This window comes from Rhinoderma darwinii, chromosome 4, assembly GCF_050947455.1.
Source record: "Rhinoderma darwinii isolate aRhiDar2 chromosome 4, aRhiDar2.hap1, whole genome shotgun sequence".
Taxonomy (NCBI): Eukaryota; Metazoa; Chordata; class Amphibia; order Anura; family Rhinodermatidae; genus Rhinoderma; species Rhinoderma darwinii.
In genome coordinates, this window is record NC_134690.1 from 37,933,755 (window position 1) to 37,955,568 (window position 21,814).

A 21,814-nucleotide genomic window follows, 5' to 3' on the forward strand; every position below is an offset into this window, starting at 1 on the left:
GACAAAATTTAAAAACTATAGTGTGAACTATACCTTCTATGTACATGCTTTCTTTATCTTTCAATTAAATATAATTTTTTTTTATTAGAGTAAGGCTCTATTCACACTGCATTTGCTGTGTACGATGAATATATATATACATTAGGAAATGCTCCCAAACATGTTCATTGGGCCCAATAGACCCAAAGTATAGGCCAAACTAGTGTCCTTTAGGCATACGTCAGGGAGGTATTAAATATTGTTGTTGACTTCTATACAGAGATATCCAGTAAATAAACGTATACCACACATACTTTTTTATATACTGTGAGTCAATATAACATACAGTAGAATATGTCGGAGGTATACTTCAGAAAAATATTTCGGGGGCATTATGAATAGCACCCAATACAAATGTAGAAAATGAAACTAGAATATAGAAACAACCAAAAGTATATAGAGGTAATTTATTTATCCTTTGTATATCCCTGGTACAGAAATATGGCCTAATCGCTAATGAATTGAATTCCTAAAGTGTGAAATGATTGTGGGATTAGGCCGTTTCTTGCGAGTAGAAACATGTTTTATTAAACCGAGCAGAGCGTCTGGACGTAAAAATAAAATACTAAAATATAACTAACTATAGAATAGAAACAACCTATTTGATCAAAACTGTCTAGTAGACACATTTTTAAAGCGGTTTAGGAAATAAAAGCTGTGCTGTGATTGGTTGCTTTTGGCAATAAGGGCAGTTTTTTGGTTAGTCGGTGTTGATAAATGAGGCTCAATTATGTTTTGGCCTCCGTCTGACAATGGAGCCCTATGGACACATTTATCTTGTACGACAGGAGCTTCCTGATGTGATGTTAGCAGCTCACCACTCAGTCTTATAATGGAGAGTTCCAGGAGGGGGACATCCTTCTATCACTATCACGTCCATACGCCCTAATATTATATACGGACATGGTTGTCCTGACGGGACAAGCCCTTTAATATTATGTTTGGGTCTGCCATTTATTCCAACAGCGAGGATGTGGGTGACAATGCTGGGTGTTATTGTGCTAGGTCATTGATCCCCTTTTATTTTTATGCAGTGATAATGGGCACCGATACAGGAAAGATTTGAAATAAGAGTCGTGCAACTTTTCTAAAAGGAGAGTTAGAAGATATGGGCAGCACTGGTATTGTCCTTGTTCTGTTAGTGTTATTTAAAGTGAATCTGTCACATTACTTATATTTGGCAGCATGTTGTAGAGCAGGAGGAGCTGAGCAGTTTGATATGTAGTTTTGTGAGAAAAGATTCAGTATAACTTGTAATTTGAGTTAATTCCACGCTTACTCTGAGATTATAAATCTAGTGGGCGGTCCCTGTATGAGCGGGGAAACAGTCAGTCATTGAGTGACTCCGCCCACTAGACTCATAAGCAGGGCTTTAAATCATTAAATTACAAGTTCTACTGTATCCTTTCCCACAAACTATATATCAATCTGCTCAGCTTTTCCGGCTCTATGACATGCTGACATAATTGACGTGACAGGTGCTCTTTAAATACAATATAATAATAGATAATAGCATAAATGGGTGCCGCAAGCTGACTGAACGGCTGTATTATAAGTAAAATAACCTGCCGTGTTTGTGAAGATTGCTACTGTATGCCCATTCATTACAACTAACAATTAAGCAATAGTCGCAAACACAAATTCATAGCTTCGACTGCAGCATTTTAATTGGGAAGGTGACACAAATAGGTTAGCGCAGCAACTATTTTACTGATCCTAATTTACTCTTCAAAGGTTGTATTAATACCTCTGTGTGCTCGCTGTCCATGCTGGTCCATTAGCGGAGACAGAAAATGCATAAAACACTATGTATAATTACCCCGGTCTCTTTGAGAATGTTAACATTCTCATTTTGATTCTATTACTGGAGGCTAGAAATAAATAAGCACGTCAGCGATTCATGTGAAATACATTCAGCTACGGTTTGGCTGATGATACTACAAATGCAGATGTGACAATCAAAACTTTGTCGCCAATGAAACTGCTCCAGCTGCTTATCTGGAAACATTTCTAGCCATAATAGAGCAGTTCTGATTTATGGTCGTTAAAGAGACCGATAACTGTGGACTTCACGGGGGCAGAAACTTACTTGTCACAATTTGTCAATGTTGATGGGAATTGGCTATGGGTATCCCGTCCATTCATCTCACCATTCAACATTCATACTCCTGCCAATGCAACCCTAAGGACCCGATCATGATCGCTGTGGGCCAAAAGCTGAAACCTCAAGGGATCAGCTAATACCGTCAAAAGGAGCAGCAAGTGGATGTATATTGCCCTGCAGCGGCCACTGCTGGAAAGATGTGGTGTTACATGGTGCCGATTTACATGAATAGATAATCATGTACTACATGCTTGCACTGAGTCCTCCAGAGTGGTAGTCACTTTTTGTTAGTGGCTCTCAACAATGGCTAATAAAGGTAGATCCTGAGCAGAGAATCCATGCTCTTTGATGTTCATATACCTAATAGGATATCCCAAAGGGGCAACCTCTTTAATTGGCATAATACAATAAAGCAAAATGTTTACAATACTCAATGTGGTTTTTCAAGAAAGGGAAGAATGAAAGTGGACACAGGAAAATCAACTATAAAGGAATACTCAGGGCAAAACTGATACACTATAGTCTCTGAGTGGTGGTGCATGACATAGGGACTTAAAGTACATTAAAAAGTGTCGTTTTTAGCACTATTACTGCTGTTAAAAAACCTAGAAACCCAATGGAGACCAGATGGACCGCATTATAAGTCAATGGAACCCGTCAGGATATTTTAGGATCTGTTTGAAATTGGGTCCCTCAAAACTGTCACGGCCATGATGGGGGTCTGTACAAAGCCTATAACTGCACTCTAAAGTCCTGTTTGTTATCCAAAAAAAAGGAAAAAAAATCCAGGCTAAAGAAAAAAAAATAGTGTGTCCACTGTTGCAACCAATGGATCTAAAACAAAAAGATGAAACAACTTTTTTTTAAAAGTCTTCTTAAAATAATTTTACAGTTTTATGTATACAGCACTTATAGGTCTATATGATTATCTCCTCCAAACAAACTCTTTGAAGTCTAATCTTGCAGTTGTGTTACACCCATAGGCCTCTTGCACACGACTGTTGTGCCACTTGGGTCGTTTTTGACGGCATCCAAGTGGCACCCGATAGTTTTCACGTACCCATTCACTTTAGGGTGTGAATCGGTTCGTGAAAAATGGTCCGAGTCAAGATAGAACGTGTCCTATCTTTCCTCGGATCACTGACGGGACTCGGACGGCACACTGGGTCGTGTGCATGAGGCGTCAGATCTGCCCATTCTTTTACAGTTGTAAATTTCCAAGACATTAAGGGACTACACAGTCTTTGTTTGTAGTCTGTTACCATGGAGACACACAGATCTGCATAGATGTATTCACAAAACAGTAAGATTTTTTTTTAATCAAGGCTATTTGCAGAGTTGCTTCTATTAGTTTGGAGCAATAAAAAATAGTTGCAAAAGTATACATACCCTACACTGTATTGCCTGGATGTACCAACTGGTCATTTTTATACTGACCAAGCATCGGACATTGCTTCTTTGTCTCCTGATCATTTATGGACTTGATGTTGGAGCTCAGCAGGGACAGTAAGTGATGCGTGAAACTGCTAACTTGATTTAACACTAATAAAATAAGTTACATTGGATCTCACCTTGAGGCTGACCTTTCCGCTAATGAAAACATATGCATGTCTGTAAATTACGCACACCCTCGCTCCAGTACGTTCAATACACACCTGCTGAGAATTTCAATCGAGACGTCTTAGAGATAGACAAGTAGATTTATCTAAATTAAGATGATAAGTCCTGTATAACCGTTCTGTAGTTATTTATGACATGTAAGAGTATGTTCACACTGGCTATTTTCAGCTGTTTTTCGGGCCGTAAACATCCCGAAATTTGGCTGAAAAATAGGAAGCAGAACGCCTACAAACATCTGCCCATTGATTTCAATGGGAAATACGGCGTTCTGTTCCGACAAGGAATTTTTTTACGCCTTATTTTCAAAAAACGTTGAACATTGACTCAATAGAAAAACAGCTCCAGAATTGGCCAAAAAAAAACGCAGCAAAAAACTCTACTTTGATTAAAAAAACGGCTGAAAATCGGGAGCTGTCTTCTCTTGAAAACAGCTCAGTATTTTCAGCCGTATTTTGTTAACCGTGTGAACATAGCCTTTCATGGACAAAGGGTTAACTAATAATGGCTGGAATTCTATGGCCAGAATCAGTTTTCAGAAGATTAAAGATGTAACGCATTTTGCGCTCCTCAGATTTTTCCTTTATTAACAGTGCCAGCAGAGTGCCCCCTCACAAGCAGTGCCAGCAGAGTGCCCACTCACAAGCGGCGCCAGTATAAAGCTTCCCCTCAAATTCTGTCTGCCTGCAACAAATAAAAGGGGGTGCTCACTGCATACGCACTTTAATGTCAATGGGTGCACTATAAATATATATGCAGCTAGCTTCCCCTAGAGGCTTCAGCCAGCAGCCCTAGGGTCAGTTCACACTGAGTTTTTGGACACGTCTTTTGACGCGGAAACCGCGTCGGAAAATGCGCCAAAAAATGGCCAAAAATGCCTCCCATTGATTTCAATGGGAGGCGGAGGCGTTTTTTTCCTGCCAGCTTAAAAAACGGCTCGAGAGAAAATGAAGGGACATGCCCTATCTTCGGGCGTTTACGTCTCTGACCTCCCATTGCCATCATCGGGAGGCAGAGAAAGCGTATTTCGCTGCGTTTTATTAAACGCAGCGCTCAGTGGCCGCGGGCGAAAAACGCCGCAAAAATCGGCGTGCAGGCAGAGCAAAATCTGCCTCAAAATTCCAAATGGAATTTTGAGGCAGATTTTCTGCCTGCAAAAAACTCAGTGTTAACCCAGCCTAAGAGGAAGATTTGCCTGCTCTGCCGGAAGTCTGAAAGACCTTCCTTTTTTCCGGAGGATCTTGGACAATCTAGGAGAGAAGTATGACTTAGATTCCACAATGTAGAAAATCAGACTGTGCTGTAAATTTATGATAGAAGAGGATCCAAAGTCATTAAATAAAATACATGGTTTTTTTTCCCCATCAATGCTGAACATTTTTATAAATAATTTGGTGTACTCAGTCGAAGTTGGATTACTACATTTATTTTCAACCAGTTTGATTTGTTTCTATCATGAAATCCAAAATTGTGACATACTGCGGACTAAGAGGTCGGCCATACTGTGGTCATGGTGCACACAGCAGGGGCTGTACAGTGACAAATGTCTTGGTCCCCATCCTAATTTAGCCACAAAACTTCCCGTAAGGCTTTTGCTATCTCCATAGGGTTCCTAGATCAGCAGCTCCACACTGCCACAAGGCGGGAAGCAGAGGACTCAAACCCACACAGTAGACCTTTCAATATGGTGTCCCCCTTTATAAGTTTATGACACAGAACAAGTCCAGCTCTGGATTTATGGGAGTCCTTGGAGTCCCAGTAGGTCCCATGTCTACCAAACTCTTAGCATGGAGCATGTAAACCTAGATCACCAGTGGGCTATGACATCTGTCAAGCAGGTTTTTTTCTTGATATACATAGGAACTGGGTGCCTAAAGTTGGGTGTCCAAGGGTCATTATAAAAAAAAAGAAACTGCGCTACTTGTAATACCTTAGGTTAAACATACTGTATGAACAAGCCAAACACATTAAAGCATTTTTGAGCTGTGCGATGTTCAAAGTATAAAAATTTCCATCAAAATCACATACGAGCGGTTCTCAGTGTTGTGGAGCATTCAGTATATGAATGAATGACTTGATGCAAAAAATACTTCAAAAGAGCATATTGGGGTTTTTTCAAGCCCTTTCAAGACTCGTTCAGCATTTCTTACTTAATGGAACCCCAAGAATGGATCTTACGGGTCTAATGAACAGAAGTATGGAAAGTCATGTCCATACTGTACGTTACAGCTGGCCAAACACAACCATAGAGCCTAGAATTGGACCACGTAGAGTTAAAATAAAGAGGGCTTTAGAATTTCTCAATAACATACAAGAAGAATAATGTAGGTTGCTCTTTAAAGGGCCAGAGGGTGGACATATGTCTTGGGTTGGTGAAGCAGCTCCAAATATATGGCCAACCTAAATACATTACAGTGAAGTGGTTGGCATTGTTTCCTTGGAGACCATCTATTTGAGTTGAATAAAAGCTTCATATGCACATGTTGGTGCATGATCTTCTTGTGTTTGTGTATGTTGTTTTTTTCTACAATTCCAAAAGAAATTGTCAGCTTATTTGCATGATATGTGTAAAATCATGGGCTTTACCTGCCTCCTCCTGGCATTAACATTTCCAGATCTTGCCACATCCAAGTATAATGTACCACTTATATCTTGTAATCCATTTTCTCCTATTGTCCCAGCTATTGTATTATGAGCAGACCATCCCAATACCGACAGGAGGAGGTATGCGTTAAATAAAATAAAGAACAATGGAACTGTCATGAATGGGGGAACTTGCAACCTATAAATAATACAATCCTCTACAGCAGGAATAATTGAATACAATTGTGCATTAATATTAGGCACAAGGGATGAAAACACATTATACTAGAAATCCCATTAAACTCTTAATAAAGTGTATCCGAAAATCAATAGAAACTTAATTCTTGACACAGAAAACTTTCTTTTGGCCTTTTCTCGCTCTCCATATTCCCTCTAGAAAACTTGTTGGAAAAATCGTGTTGTGAGAAGCGCACAGTTCAGGAATGTGGTGGGCGTATGACGGAAATATGAATGTGGATATAGTTTCTGCTACTGACATGGTTGCTTCTTACTGTTTGGTTACCTTCCTTGTTATAACACCTTCCCCCGAGCCGTCTTCCCCTCTTCTAGGTAAACCGGACGCTCATGGCAACCTGGATAGAGGGAATTGACTGAGCTCGTGTGCTATAAGTAACCTCTATGACGTGTTTGGAGACTCTCTGGATCTTCAATACATTTCAATGGAGTCTTTATACTTTGTGTTTATAGTATATGAGTCATTGCATTTTTCTATAGGACCTTAAGTCTGGAGGAAAGGCATTTAAACAACGTCTCGAAGCACAATGCAATATTTTATGTATACGTGAGGTGTAGAAAATATCGAATGTTGTAGAGTACTGGTGAGTTCCAGCATACTGCTTAGATTTATTATAGTTGGACAGCTTAGAAAACTAATTTTCACATCCCCTGTCAGATAATTTTGGGTTAATAGAAGGGGTCCCCAGTTCAGGATTCTCTTTTTTTTGGCCAGAAAATGTTTGCCAAGAATGTCTCTCACTCAACCCATTGATATGAATGTGAACTGTGTAATGCTTCATCTCACCTGTGGTGGCACTGCAGGGAAATGAAACACTTACTACCAGGTTTGCCCATAGATTACAGCTGATCGCTGGGGGTCCCTGCATGGGGACACTTTGTTATTGTCAAGGGATCCTTTTAAAAAAAATTCAATGTACATAGCAGAGAACCCTTTTAAGCATAATATTAATGGACGTGCATTTTAGCAGCCCTTAACATTATAGCAGTGGTCTCCAACTTGTGTCTCTTCAGCTGCTGTAAAATGAAATTTTCCAACATGCTCTGGCAGCCTGCGGTTGTTATGTCATGATAGGAGTTGTAGTTTTACAATAGCTGGAGAGCCATAGCTTTATAGGGTAGACATACAGTATTAGGAAATATATTTACCAGCATTTTGTTGAGTAAAGGGATTTTTTTAATGTAAATAAAGTCTATTCATTGAATAACGAGAAGTGCTACAACTTTCTAATAATCTTTGTTTCTACAATTCCTCACCATTTTCAATATCTCGGCTTGCTATCACTGAATGGGAGCGTCCTGTTAACATTCAGTGCATGAATACCCATATATTCCTATCGGTTTTAGAGATGGAGGTAAGAAGATTTAGAAGGGCAGGAAAATGTACCTATAATGTAATTTTTTTTTTATTCCTTATAGAGGTCAGTTTTCAGATTTCATGCTCCAAATTCTCTGGTTGCCCTCAAAGCCATAGTTAAATGATAAAATTCGGTTTGCCTATGGCCACCACTAGGGGGAGCTCAGATGGTAGGGTTTTGTACAGCTCCTATTGAACGCTATAATAAATGTATATGCCGTGAACTTCCCCTAGTGGCGACAGAAATAATTTTTTCATGAAATCCACTTCTCATAAATGGCTCACTCCTTAATATTCAGATGTGGCACATTCAATAGCGTTGGCAACTCGACTGTGTTGGTATCTGGCTTACTGCATTGTGCTTGGATCTGGCACTCTCTATTTTGTTGGGATGTGACACACTTTACTGTTAAAACTTGGCATACTCCTTTGGGTTAGGATGCGGCACATGCCTTTCTTTTGGGATGGGGCACACTCCATCATGCAATGCATGTCTGATAGCATTGAAAATGTGCGAAAAAAATTTGCAAAACTCAAATTGCACTGCATGAGACTATCCTGCCGGATGCCCTGCCTAATACTGGCACCGAAGATCTTTGCATATGCCTTGGCACAGAAACCTCCTATATAAAATGCACCAGCTGAAATATCTTTTTACATAAGCCGCGCTGTAAAACGTATTGACACCAACGTTTTATTTTTAATCTGCGTGAAGACATCCACTGTAACATTCATGGCCGAAGCTGCCGGCTTTCACGTCTCTCTATTCATGGTTGAGACATTAGTGCCAAGACAACTGGGAAACTCATCACTTACTGTATTTTGACATGACCCGACACTGAACTGAACATGAGAAGTAGAAATTCACAAAATAACTGTCTAAAATGTAACCCCTGCCATAACGGAGCGTCTGGGCACTGGTCTGTGGAGGATCCCTCAGAGGAGAAAAACTCCTTGTACTTTCCATACATCTCCAAAGTTTTACAAAAAACTCTAAAGTGTAGAGAAAGAAGCAGCATGGCGCTCTACATAATGATTGTGGCATCACATATAGTACGTGCATGTAACACGCCTGTAGTCGCGGATGTGGACCCACAGAGATGCTACGGATTTGGCGTTGAGCTAAACCCATGAGCAAAGTCTAAGGAATTCCCCGGGCTTCCCCCTGTAGGTCAATTTGGACTTTACTGAGGGGAATTAATAGCGTAGACGGGAGAAGGGTGCAGAACCAAGTCCAGCTCCAGAGTATACAGGCATAAGGTCAGGGCAGGCAGCGCTTACACCTGATCGGTAGATGGGCAAAGGTCAGGACAGGCAGAGTTCAGTCGTACATGGTAGTCAGGCAAGAGGTCAGAGCGGCCAGCAGACAATATACATGGTCAATAACGGAATAGTAATGGGACAGTAGAACACTAAAGCACAATAGGAGATTGAAGAACCTAATCGCTCATGCATAGAGCAATAGGGGAAAGGTCCTTAAAAAGGCCAGCACAAAAAGGCATTGATAGAAAAGCAAAACTTTTGCCACGCACCGGCCCTTTAAGAAACCAAATGGTTAACACGCCCAATACCCGGAGGAGATCAGCGGCAGCTGACAGGACGCTGGCTATGGAGGAAAGCATTTTACAGAGGTTGTCCAGGAATAAAATATAGGGTCTGCTTTTCCTTTTTTCCAAAAATGGCGCCATCTCTCTATTTATGGGCTGTGTCTGGTATTGCAGCAAAAGCCATCCAAGTAAATGGGGGCAAACTGTAATACCAGACACATCCCATGGAAAAATGTGGCGCTCTTTCTAGAAAAAAAAAAACAGATCCAATTTTGTAATCCTGGACAACCCCTTTAAGTGCTACGCTAATATTTTTTTTTTTACACGGTACTGAATAATAAATAGAAATTTCTGCAGAAGTTTTCTTACATAGGAAAAATAATTAAGATGCCCAAGATGCCCAGGTTCTTACATTTTTCTTATCCATTTTGTTAGTAACAACGGGCAATACCCCTATGACCTCTTTGCTTTAGTTTTTGTACATCTCACCCCACTGCTGTTTTTAGGCAGTCTGGTATAATGCTTGCTTGCGACATTCCTTGTCTTTTGTGTCGACCCCAACGCCTACATAACGGACGATCTTCCCACTGCTTCTGTATAAACACAGACCAAACAGTCGCCTATTGTGTCATGAATTTGCAGGATAAAGTTTTGTGCCGGGTCAAATTCTTTATAGAGCAAAAAGAATGGAAGGTCGGGGCTGCAGAGCGTTTTTCTAGTGCTTCTGCGGCGATGGAGCTTCATCTAGCCACCCCCTCTGTGCCAATGTAGCTGCCAGGGTTTATCAGGCTAAGTTCATTTCAAGTGCGTGTTCAGTTCAGCGGATCGCACATTCAGCATCAAAAGGAGACAACAAAAAACTAAGATTCAGCAACGAGAGATGTGGATTATTCTATACTGTCATCCCATAGACTCATATTCACTTATATGCTGTAGTGACGTGAAGTCACAATCCCGCTTTCTGATGGGCTTGGGTAAACTATGGAGTGAATGTTCACCTTTTACCACCAATTTATTTTCAGGTCCTAAATTCTATACTGGTTGATTTCTTAATATATCTTTATAGGGAATAATACCTCGTGTTACTAATACAGAGCTCCAAATCTACCGCTTCCCTTCACACAGTCATAGAGGTAAATGATATAATTCTGTATACCTCCAGCGACCACTAGGGGGAACTGAGACATTTCCTGACAATTCTTTTATTATTGAGTAAGCTCCTCAGCTCCCTCTAGTGGCAGCTAGAATTTTATAATTTAACTGATGTAGAAAAGAAGCAAATTGCGTAGTAAATTTAAACTTTTGTCCTTTTTACGCCACCGTTGCCACTTTTGTAAAAAGGTGCGTGTGTTCCAAAAGGGGATGGGACCACCACTGCATGACAAATTTAATATAATTTACTCCAGAAAACTGGCATAAATTATAGCAGTCCTGTAACTTGTCTCCCAGATTGGACTGCCCTACCCATCAAACTACCCCCTGATCCCCATTGGACAATTAAAACAAAAAGTATATATCACCGCTCCTCTTCTTCCCTCGGGGTCAGACTTTACTGCAGGACGCGGCATATACAACGCCGGATAGTGTCAGGACATTGTATGTGACACTGCCCTCAGGACGTTGTAGGTGATGCAGCATTGATGACGTTAAATGCTGCATCGTATACAAGGCACTAACAGTGCTCGACATTAGGACCTTGTATGACCCGCGACCTGCAGTCTGAGGGGACCTGGAGGGGAAAAAAGACGCGGTGAGGTGATCTACTCATTTTTATATGTCCAATGGGAAGGGGAGAATGGATGGCGCACGAATGTGGTCATTTCGCTATAATTCTGGAGCACGGCCAGCCGAAAGATGCAACATATTTATTAAGAGATTTGCTTCTTAATAAATGTGTCGCATCTTACTCCAACTAATTGTTTATTAAGACTGACGTGTGAAACGAGAGTCTTAATAAATCTCCTATGTCTATGTGAGGAAATCAGGGAATTTGGAGCTCTGTATCAGTAAAACAGAGCTCCGACCTCTATAAAGATATATTCTGAAATTAATCAGTACAGAATTTGGGTTTTATTTAGTTTTTGTTTATTTTTTTTAAAAATAGCGTTTAAGGGTTGACATTCACTTTGCGGTGTTGGGGTCTGGTAGTAATTGTTATCTCTGCGGCTTCGAACTGCACTGAAAGTTCTCCCGACATACGGATCATTGAACCCGCTGTGTCGTCTGTTCACACATACTGGTGTACCGTAATACAAGAAGATACACTCACTAGAATTAATGACATATCGTAGCACAAAATATTTAACCGGTTCAGGACCAGGCACCATATAGCCATTTTTAGCACGCGTTAGTTAGACGGCTATAACTTTTATTTGTTTTTACAATGTTTATTTCGGGATCATTGCAGGTTTCTTTTTCTTATCATTTTTATACACGTCATTTTAGCTTTTTTTTTAATTGTTAGGTTATTAGTTTAAAGATAAGAATGCTTTTTTACTTTTTAGCTCATTTTTTTTCTGTTTATTAATATAGCTTTACCTGAATTACTTTACGTAATCTGTAATAGTTATTGTATACCGTCAATTTTAATACATTAAGTGTCTAGTTTAGGGTAATTGGGTCAGGTCCAGCATTAACACAATGATTGGCGGAGGGAGCATTTTTTTTGGTGGAGTATTTTATGTGTAATATTTGCTTAATTTATTATTACTATTTTTTTTATTATTATTTTCTTATTATGACCTGTCCCTCAGAAAACACCTTTGGGGACTTTATTATTATTACACTATACTTTTCAACTGTAACTTGGGCTACACAGTAACCCCAGGAACAGGGGAAATCAGCCATGTTATAGTGACTATAGTCACTTACAGAGCTATGCCGGTTCTAGTTAGACCCAGCAGCAGCCGGCCACTAACGGCATCCCGGCGATCATGTAGCGCTGTTTACCTAGGTGCAAAGAATACAAAAGCGGTAATAACCATTTCTGTCTCTTCTCCAGGGTTGCCGGCAGTCTTTGACTGCCAGGCACTCGACATTAAACTGCCCAGTTGCTCGAGCACAGAGCATAAACCTGCGCCGTTTAAGCTTTCTTAGAACTTTTCATTGTGCCGTACCTCTGTGATTCCTCCTAGAAATTTGTGAGTAAATTGACAACCAGGTGTAACCAGTTGTGGGTGTGTCCCTACACCATCTGACACTATCCAATCAGTGCTGACAAAGTGACACTGTGTTGGGATACGCCCTTTTAACAATGGGAATGGTAACACCGAGTTATCAATTTATTCATACATTTCCAGTAGCAATAACAGAGGAACGGCACCATGCAGTGTTGTAAGAAAAGATGCTCCAGAATTGTTTTTTCATGGGGAATACAAGTATTTAATAAAACAAACGTGTCAGGAGAGGTGACAGATCCTCTTTAACCGCATTATCACATTACACATAACTACACAGTCTAGTCACATTATAATGACCACCAGCTGATATCCAGAGTAACCGCCGTGTGCAGCACGGACAGCAGCTAGAAGGGCGGGGAGTGACTGAATAAGGGGCTGGTCGGTGGTCTCCGATATCTGGCGCCGTGCTGACTGCAGTTCATCCGACATTTACTGGAGGGTGCGTGGGGGAGGATCCATAGAGCGAACAAGGCGATCGAGGTCCCACAGATGCTTAATTGGGTTCAAGTCTGATGAATTAGGGGGGCAGGGAAGTACGTGGAAGTCTCGGTCGTGCTCTTCCAACCACTGTCGGACATTTCTAGCCGTGTCACATGTCGCACGTGGTGTCTTCAGTTTCCACGACGGTTATTCCCAATGGGGCAGCAGCCCGCGAACAGTTCATAAACTGCGCTGTGTGAGAAATACCGCCACCCTAGGCCCGAAAGCCAATAATCATCCCTTTTTGCAACTCTGATAAATCGCCCCTTTTACCAGAACGAGTGAAATCAGACAGCCTATCACGCACCTTATATACCCACCAAGCCAGCCCATGACACATCTCTTCCTTCATGGGCTGCACGCTGCCGAATGTAGGAGGTGGTCATAATAATGGGACTCAACTGTGTATTTCAGCTGTGCTGCATCTCTAATCTTGGAAAGCATAACCAAATATTTATTCTGAATTGAAGTCGCATGCATAAGTCTGGATATGAAAGTCTTTACTCCATGAACGACATGACCTTTCCACAGCCAGGACTTGGGTAACCGGAGACATCCCCTGCAGGGTTTTGTAAAGTCCACATTTGCATAAGGCTGGAGATTTATTTTCACATCATATATACGGAGAAACTTGGTTAACAATATGAAAGCTAGAAGCGTCTGAGCTCTTGTTATACTGAGTGAGTCACGGTCAGCGCCTCGCAGAAATCTTTTATCACAGTCAATTGTGGCAACTACATCAAGCTTTCCGGGCCTGGGTCATCAACAACCTCTGCTGAGAGCTGTAGTTAAGTGTTACGCGCTTCGCCGCAGTGACTCTACAATCCAATCGTTCAATAATTTGGTCAATGCAATATCTTGAAACCATTTCTCAAGTGTTTGACTCTAAAAGCACAATTGACTTTTTAATACAGGCATCTGATCGAATGTATCAAATAACACTTATCACAGTCAAGAATGGCAGATGAGGAAGAAATCCATATGAATCCTCAAGAACACTGACTGCCTTGTAAATATAACGTAAAGGTATGGAATAAAAGGATAAAGCAGACAGCCGACCTTGCAATGCAAAACGTTGCTGTAAATGAAGAATGATCGATGAACCCCCACATTTTATGATGACATTGAACCACGATTAGGGGATGCAATACAATATTAGTCCATCGGGAGCTCCAATTAATAGTGCCACTCTTGTAGATGGGCTAGGTTTGATATTGCAGCACAGCCCTATTCACTTATATAGTGTTAAGCTGCAATACCAGAGACAGCCTATGGGCCAGAGTGGCACTGTTTCTCGAAAGTAAAAAAACAACACTTTTTTTCTAATCCTGGACAACTCCATATCCCGTTCCATGGGCAGAGTGGAATTACACTGGCTCTCTTTTCTTTTTGCTACATGGCCCCCTATCCTATATGTATGATACTCCAAAGGGGTAAATATGAAGTGTTAACCATGGTCCCTCTGCCATTAAAAAACAGCAGTAATATACACCTCCCAAAATTTTAACCCCTGTCCAGAAATGCCCATTTTATTCAAATCTATATATGCCCACCTCCTTTTTGTCCTGTTCTCAGGACATTCTCACAAAAAAATGGGACGGTCAGGAGGTATGGCACTGTATATTTCATGTGGTCGTTCAGGGGCCCTATGATTTTGTATCGGACCCCAGGAGTTTCATGTTATATCTCCGATGTTAATTGTATACTATATTCTTAAAGCAAAAGCTAAATGTATTATCACAAACTATGACAGACATAAGACTGAACTCATTTCAGCTCCTCCTTCCTTAGGGGTAAATCCTCCAATCGCAATATAATACATTTTTGCATAGTATGTGAAGCCATCATTCACTTATTTTGGGCCAATATATAATAAAGAAAGGAATGAGGTAGTAAATTAAAACATCATTCCTGGCAAAACTGATACAATGTGTTATAACTAGTGCAGGGACTGAGGGGGCGTGGCATGACACAGAGATCCTCTCATTGGTGCTCTTCCTGTGTCAGGCACCGCCCCCGCAGTCCCTACACTAGGTATAACACAGTGTATCAATTTTAGCGTTTCTTAAATACTGAAGACAAAGTAGACCGAGATCAATCATGAAAATATGGTTACAAAAATGTCATTGTTTATGATCTTAGCAAAATGTATTTCCAATTCCTGATTATAGGATTGTGTCTCAGATCACCATTTTCACGCTACATTCAATGTGGTTTTCTTTCTGGTTTCCATCAGATCAATTGACCATTTACACACAAATTTATATATTCATATTGGTTTAACGGGGACCAAAAATGATAGCCTGGGTGGTGCCTGACTTTGGGTTCACCCTCCATAAACGTTTATGTGATCACATATGTACAGAATTATATTGTATACAAAACTTCTAACGAATAAAAAACACCCACACAATTTAATTGCAATATGGTAAAATGGATAGTCATTACCTTCAGTATCTGTCCAATAAGAGGAGTTCACGTTATCCAGGATGGAGCGCTCGCCTATATGTCCTTATTGCGGTGATTCCAATGTATTAATGAGAAGATCTTCTGGTTACTGTAAAGAAGAGACAGGAATGAATAGAAGTGTCTGTACCGCGGCAGCTTCACATATTGTGGATTCTAAAATAATGCGCATTTCATTCATTCGAGGCTCGGCCGACCTCCTCAGTCTCAGGCCTCATGCACACGACCGTAAGGGTTTTTACTGTCAGCAAATACAGATCCGCCTGAAGCGCTTGTGGAAGTGCCCATAGACTTTTATGGGGGAGTCCGTGCCGCAATTGCGGACAGGAATGGGACATGTTCGATATTTTGCGGATCATTTTTACGGCCCGGTCACACATCCGCACATAAATACGGAAAGGTGTTCGTGGCCTATAGAAATGAATGGGTCCGCAATTGAATCCGTAATTACCTGATCCGTAATTACGGATGAAAACTACGCTCGTGTGCATGGGGCCTTACACACATCAAAGTCTGCCAGGATGATAGAAACCAAGTTAAAAAAGAAAATCCTTGCAAAATTGTATTTCTTGTCTGAGAAAGCTGGATGACCCAGCTTTGCCATTGGAGTTGTCACCCAGTTTTTACATAGGGGTTGTCACCCAGCTTTGCCATAGTTGTCACCCAGCTTTCCAAGAGTACTGAAACTCCTTCTTACAGTCGTTGCGCTGGTGAGGAGGGGGGGACAATGTAGTAGTGATCTATGGCCCCCAGCAATCTAACATTTATTATCTATCCTCTGGAGTTTGTAGGTAAGCCCCTTTAATGGATAAGTTACATGTTATATATTGATGTTACTACATGACTTGGCAGCTCTGCCTTTCAGGAGTCTTGGAAAGCTGGGTGATTCACCAAATAGGAGCTGTATTCAGGGCCATGTTGGTGTTAAATCAGTTGCTAGAAACCGATACAACTAAGAAATCTCTTAGAAGAATACTACTCCTGACATGTTTGTTTTAGGAAATAATTGTATTCCTAATGAGATAATAATTCTGCAACACCTTTTCTTAGAACTTTATATTCTGCCGTTCCTCTGTTAGTCCTCCTAGAAAGTTATGAATAAATTAAGGCTGTTACCAGTTGGGGGTGTGTCCCTACACAGACTTACAATGTCCAATCAGTGCTGATAGAGTGAGACTGTGCAGGGACACGCCCCTTTGACAAGGGAAATGGTAACACCCAGTTATCAATTTATTTATACATTTCTAGGAGGAATAACAGAGGAACGGCACAACACAGAGTTCTAAGGAAAAAAAGTTCCAGAATTTTTTTTTCATGGGGAATGCAATTATTTACTAAAATAGACATGTCAGGAGAGATGACAGGTCCTCTTTAAAGGGGACAACCCCATCCACATATCCTGTTAGGGCAAATGGGCATCATAGAGGGTGACCCGCTTTCAGTTTCAGCAGCTCGAGCCTCCTGCTTTTGAGAAGGGGTTATCCAGTTGGGGTCATGCCACTTATTTTTGAGCCGCCCTCCTTCAACAATTGGCCCAATTGGTATAAGCTGCAGATCATGTCCTCATCTCATTAATAAAATATTAATAATCCTTGTTTATTTTGAATACATTCTCATAACAAACAGGATGCCAATGGCAATGAGCCGGGCGGCCCGTGAGTGAGTGGCACCGGCGTTCATTGCACTTTAACAAGAGATTAGTGTCACAGACACAAAGCGCATTTTATTTTTAGTCTAACGCACTTAGACACGTGTTTATAGTCTCAACGTACTAATATTATTTCGTATTTAGAGATAAAAGACAAAGAAGCTTTAATACTGCCAAAACAAATAATCCCGAGCACGTCCGTCCTTATCACAGCTGTGTATGAAGCAGCGTATTCCCTCTGGTTCACTAACTTTCTTCTAGCTTAGTTTAAACTATCCCAAATATAAGAAATAATCCTGGTATCGATAGGACGGACAATCACTGCGACACGTGTTCATATAGCTTCATGTACATTATAGGTCATGTCTGCTGTTGCTTTAGATCGAACGTACAGTATATACCACCATTCATAACAGGGTGATGATAGCGTGATATTAATATCCTATCTCCACTTGCTGTACAATGCCCCCCAAGCCTCACACATAACTTTAAGCCTTTTCTGCTCTTGCACCTCTTTACCTTTGTCTTGCATGTTTATATCTTATAACGGTAAGATATCTTGACCAGTCTTCCCATGCTTCCCGTTGCCCGAATGGAATGATCTCAAACAAGCCACGCCAAGTCTCTCTCTTTCTCTCACACACATAACCAAAATCTTCTCTGTTCCTGCACCTTTTTACCTTTGTCTTGCATGTTTATATCCTAAAACTGTATGATTTCTTGTGCTGTCTTTATATGCTTCATGTTACCTAAATGGAATGACCTAAAACAAGACCACCCCAAGGCTGTCTATCTCTCTCTTTCTCTCAGTCTAAAGCCTATTCTGTTCCTACACCCTTTTACCTTTGTCTTGCATGTTTATATCCTAAAACTGTATGATTTCTTGTGCAGTTTTCCTATGCTTCATGTTGCCTGAATGAAATGACCTAAAACAATCTAATCCAAGACTGCCTGTCTCTCAATCTCTTTTTCGCATAGTTTAAAGCCTTTTCTGCTCCTGCACATTTTTACCTTTATCTTGCATGTTTGTTTACTAGAAATATATGATTTCTTGGGCAATATTTGTGCAATCTTCCCATGCTTCCTATTGTCTTAATGGAATGACCTTAAACAAGCCTCCCTCTCCAATATATATATATAGATCTCACGTAACTTAAAGCCTTTCCTGTACCTTTTTACCTTGGTCTTGCATGTTTATATCCTAAAACGGTATGATTTCTTCTGCAGTCTTCCCGTGCTGCCTGAATGTAGTGACCTAAAACTAGCTACTTCTTTTTCTTTCTCTAATTACAGTATGTGAATGCACTTACTATACATATTGATTATACTTTTGCTATGTTGGAACTAAAAATTGCAAATATTGCGGAACTGGGTTTCTCAATGTTGCAAAATGTAATAATAATAACAATAATAATAATAATAATAATAATAATAATAATAACAATAATAATAATAATAATAATAACAACAATAATAATAATATATTATTGTACAGTACTTTAGGGCATCAAGTTGCCAATCAGGAAAGCTAAGAGAAGAGGGAGGGGCTTTGACAACCTTTAATCCATTTAATACATGATCATTATGTTCTACAAAAATATTAAAGCCATAAAAATCTATTTCTAGCCCTAGAAATACATACTGAAACACATTCGGTTTGAAATTTGAGCCTGTCCTGCTAGATGTTAAATTTTGAATTTAGTGTATCAATAATAAGAGATCCCACTCATTTCGCAGCCGGCAGCGGTTCCCGTTCTTTTCAATAAACCCCATTTCATTACAATTAATTTTATCATCAGTCATGAATGGACAGAGAAGACAGCAGCAGAAGCAGCACACCCATCCTCCCTTTTGTGCATGACATAGAATGAATATTCAAACACTGAATTTAGATTTGACAATTTTCCAGGATCAGAAGGTATGGCCGAGTGAAACGCGTGGAACAGGAACTGAGGTTACGGAGGTAAATGAATACACAAGAAGCCTGGTAAATTATCCTAATAGCACAGAGCAAAACATGAATTACGCGAGCAGCAATATATTCTATTGTACCATATGTCTATGTCATCCGGGAATAGCTACAAGGGTACATGGCGTGGGTCAGACCTCTATTTCTATGCTAAATAAGTTAAAGCTGTATACATGTATATCCTAGTTGATGCTTTCTGGGTCTGAAAATGCAAGCACATGTAGGAAGAATTCGCTCGTGCATGGATGTCTGGAAGAAAACATTTTCAAGAATCCACTTGACTGCCAATATCAATTTGGCAAAGTAGTAATTTCAGATAAATACAGTTAATGAGATGAATGCTACTGAGTGTACATTAACTACTGAAAGCCTTTAATTATAATTTATGGTGTACCAAAAGCGTATGATTTCAACAGAAATGTTGGGGGGAAAAGTGCACTAACCATTTATTATATGGTGGAAAATGCGGGCACTTGGCTCCCGGTCTCGTGGATATCGGGTTGATATGCAAAAAAAGCAACAGTGAAAAGCCTTTTTTTTAAACATGACATTGGGTAATAGAAATGCACATGAATTCTGTAAGAAAAAGCTGAGGGATAACGCCACTGACAGATAATGATAAGAGAATGCTTCATTTTCTTATTGGACAGGTTGAATATTCTAGTGACCTTCTCGAGGATGAAAAAATGAGTATTGATTGAAACAATTAATGAGAGAGCAATAGACGACACGCTAAGAGAAGTCTGAGAGTAAAGCTTGTCTACATGGGATTCTGTAATAGATTCCCCACGTGGAAGAGTTTAGAAGGGTTTCGATTAGGTCCTGTTGTGATTGCCAAGGTGACGTGTAAAGATCTTGTGGCTCCTGAAGAAGCTTTAGTCACATGAAATGATATGAATACTCATCAGTTCTACACCCACCTGTAATGATCTGAATCCTATGAAACGCAGAGAAAGACCCAACCGGGCGGCACCATTTCACATATAGGACCCCCACTTACCGAGGATTTTGGTTACGGTGGAGGAACTTAGATGGCCCAGGACTTAAGGCACTTTTACACGGGCCAATGATCGGCCAAACGAGCGTTCATGAATGCTCGTTCCAGATCATTGCCCTGTGTAAACTGGGCAACGATCAGCCGATGAATGAGCAAACGCTGTGTAAACAGGGAGACGTGCTGCCGACATGATGGAAATGCATGGGGACGAGCGATCGGAGTAATGAGCGCTCGTCCTAATACTAGCTCCTTGTAAAAGGAGCGCCGATCAATGAGCTGTCTCGTTGATCGGCGCTCGTTTATACGGCCCAGGAGGGGCCATGTAAGAGGACCTTTAGACAGATGAGGTACAAAGGTTGAGACGTAACATAGTCAGGACGCTGGGGGACTGTAACAGAAATGGACGCAGTGCAGTTGCCATAGATAGGAGAGTAGGTAGATGAACCGAGACAAGCAGGAGTCAATATACAAGAGAAAAGAGCCTAGCTAGGGAATACACCTTAATATTTGCCCCTGTAAACATGGTAGCTATCATCCAAGCAACGAGCAACCATCTCCATCAGATGAGTGCATCTTTTACGCCGCCATAAAAATGGTCGCTTGTCCACAGCCCATCTCCCCGTGTAAACAGGGGATGTGCTTCCGACAATATGCAACTGTATGGGGAAGAACAATCGTATTAGAGATCATTCGTCCTCATACTCAATTGTTTTCATTTTTGGCATTGCGGATGTACCGCTCCCATGACCCCCACTCAATATCTTTTCCTGAAATGTCGGTATGAATTTCAAGAAGACAAATGTAGGTGGAATGCCATGTTAATATGTCCAGAAGGGTAAGATCCTCAAATAAAGGGGTGGTAAACGCTCATATAATTGCAAATACCCTTAAGTGAGTGCATTCAAGAGAATTTCCCCCTAAAATAAAAACATTAAAAAAAAAATCACCGGTTTATATAAATCCTCCTTTTTACTTTAGGTAGAAATGTTCTTTAACCTCTTTGGCCTATAGGACAAGATTTTTTATCTTCTTTTTTTTATGACTCTGCATTTTAGCAATTATAACTTTTTATTTTTACATTGACTTTTTACATTGACTTTTTTGAGAGATAATTTTTTTGGATTGCGGAGTCATTTTTAGGTATATATAAGTCATGGTTTAATTGATATTATAATTTACATATGTGCCAGAAGACACATTTTAAGCGCTTATCTGTACTCATATCCATGTGGTGTTTCAGCATAAGACCTGTCCCACAACCCACATAAAAAATAGGCATACAGCGTCACATGCCATATCATGAAGGTATTCTCCCCTTTAAGCAATTCTGCATAGAGGCATATGTGTTGTGTGTAGGTAGTTTTGGTGCCCGGGGGGGGGGGGGGGGGGGAGGGCGTAAAAGGCTCCTCCGCCACATAAGAACGTTAGTATAATAGATGGTCCATAGTAAATGGGACCCTATTACAGATTGTGCATTGGTGCCCAGAAGATTCACGTTAGACCTCGGCATGGAGGCACTAAATATAAGTATATATATATGTTCTCCTTGATATGCGATGGTCAATTCTCATTT

At 40.5% G+C, this 21,814-nt stretch overlaps 1 protein-coding gene across 3 annotated transcripts in view; it reads right to left on the bottom strand.

Annotated features, from left to right (window-relative positions):
• The window catches only part of KLHL29 (kelch like family member 29), an 850,651-nt gene that overhangs the window by 705,245 nt on the left and 123,592 nt on the right, over window positions 1-21,814 (bottom strand). For all 3 annotated transcript variants that reach the window (XM_075861037.1, XM_075861036.1, XM_075861038.1), the window contains exon 2: window positions 15,610-15,718. The gene's annotated coding sequence lies outside the window, so the exon portion shown is untranslated. The remainder of the gene's footprint in view (window positions 1-15,609; window positions 15,719-21,814) is intronic.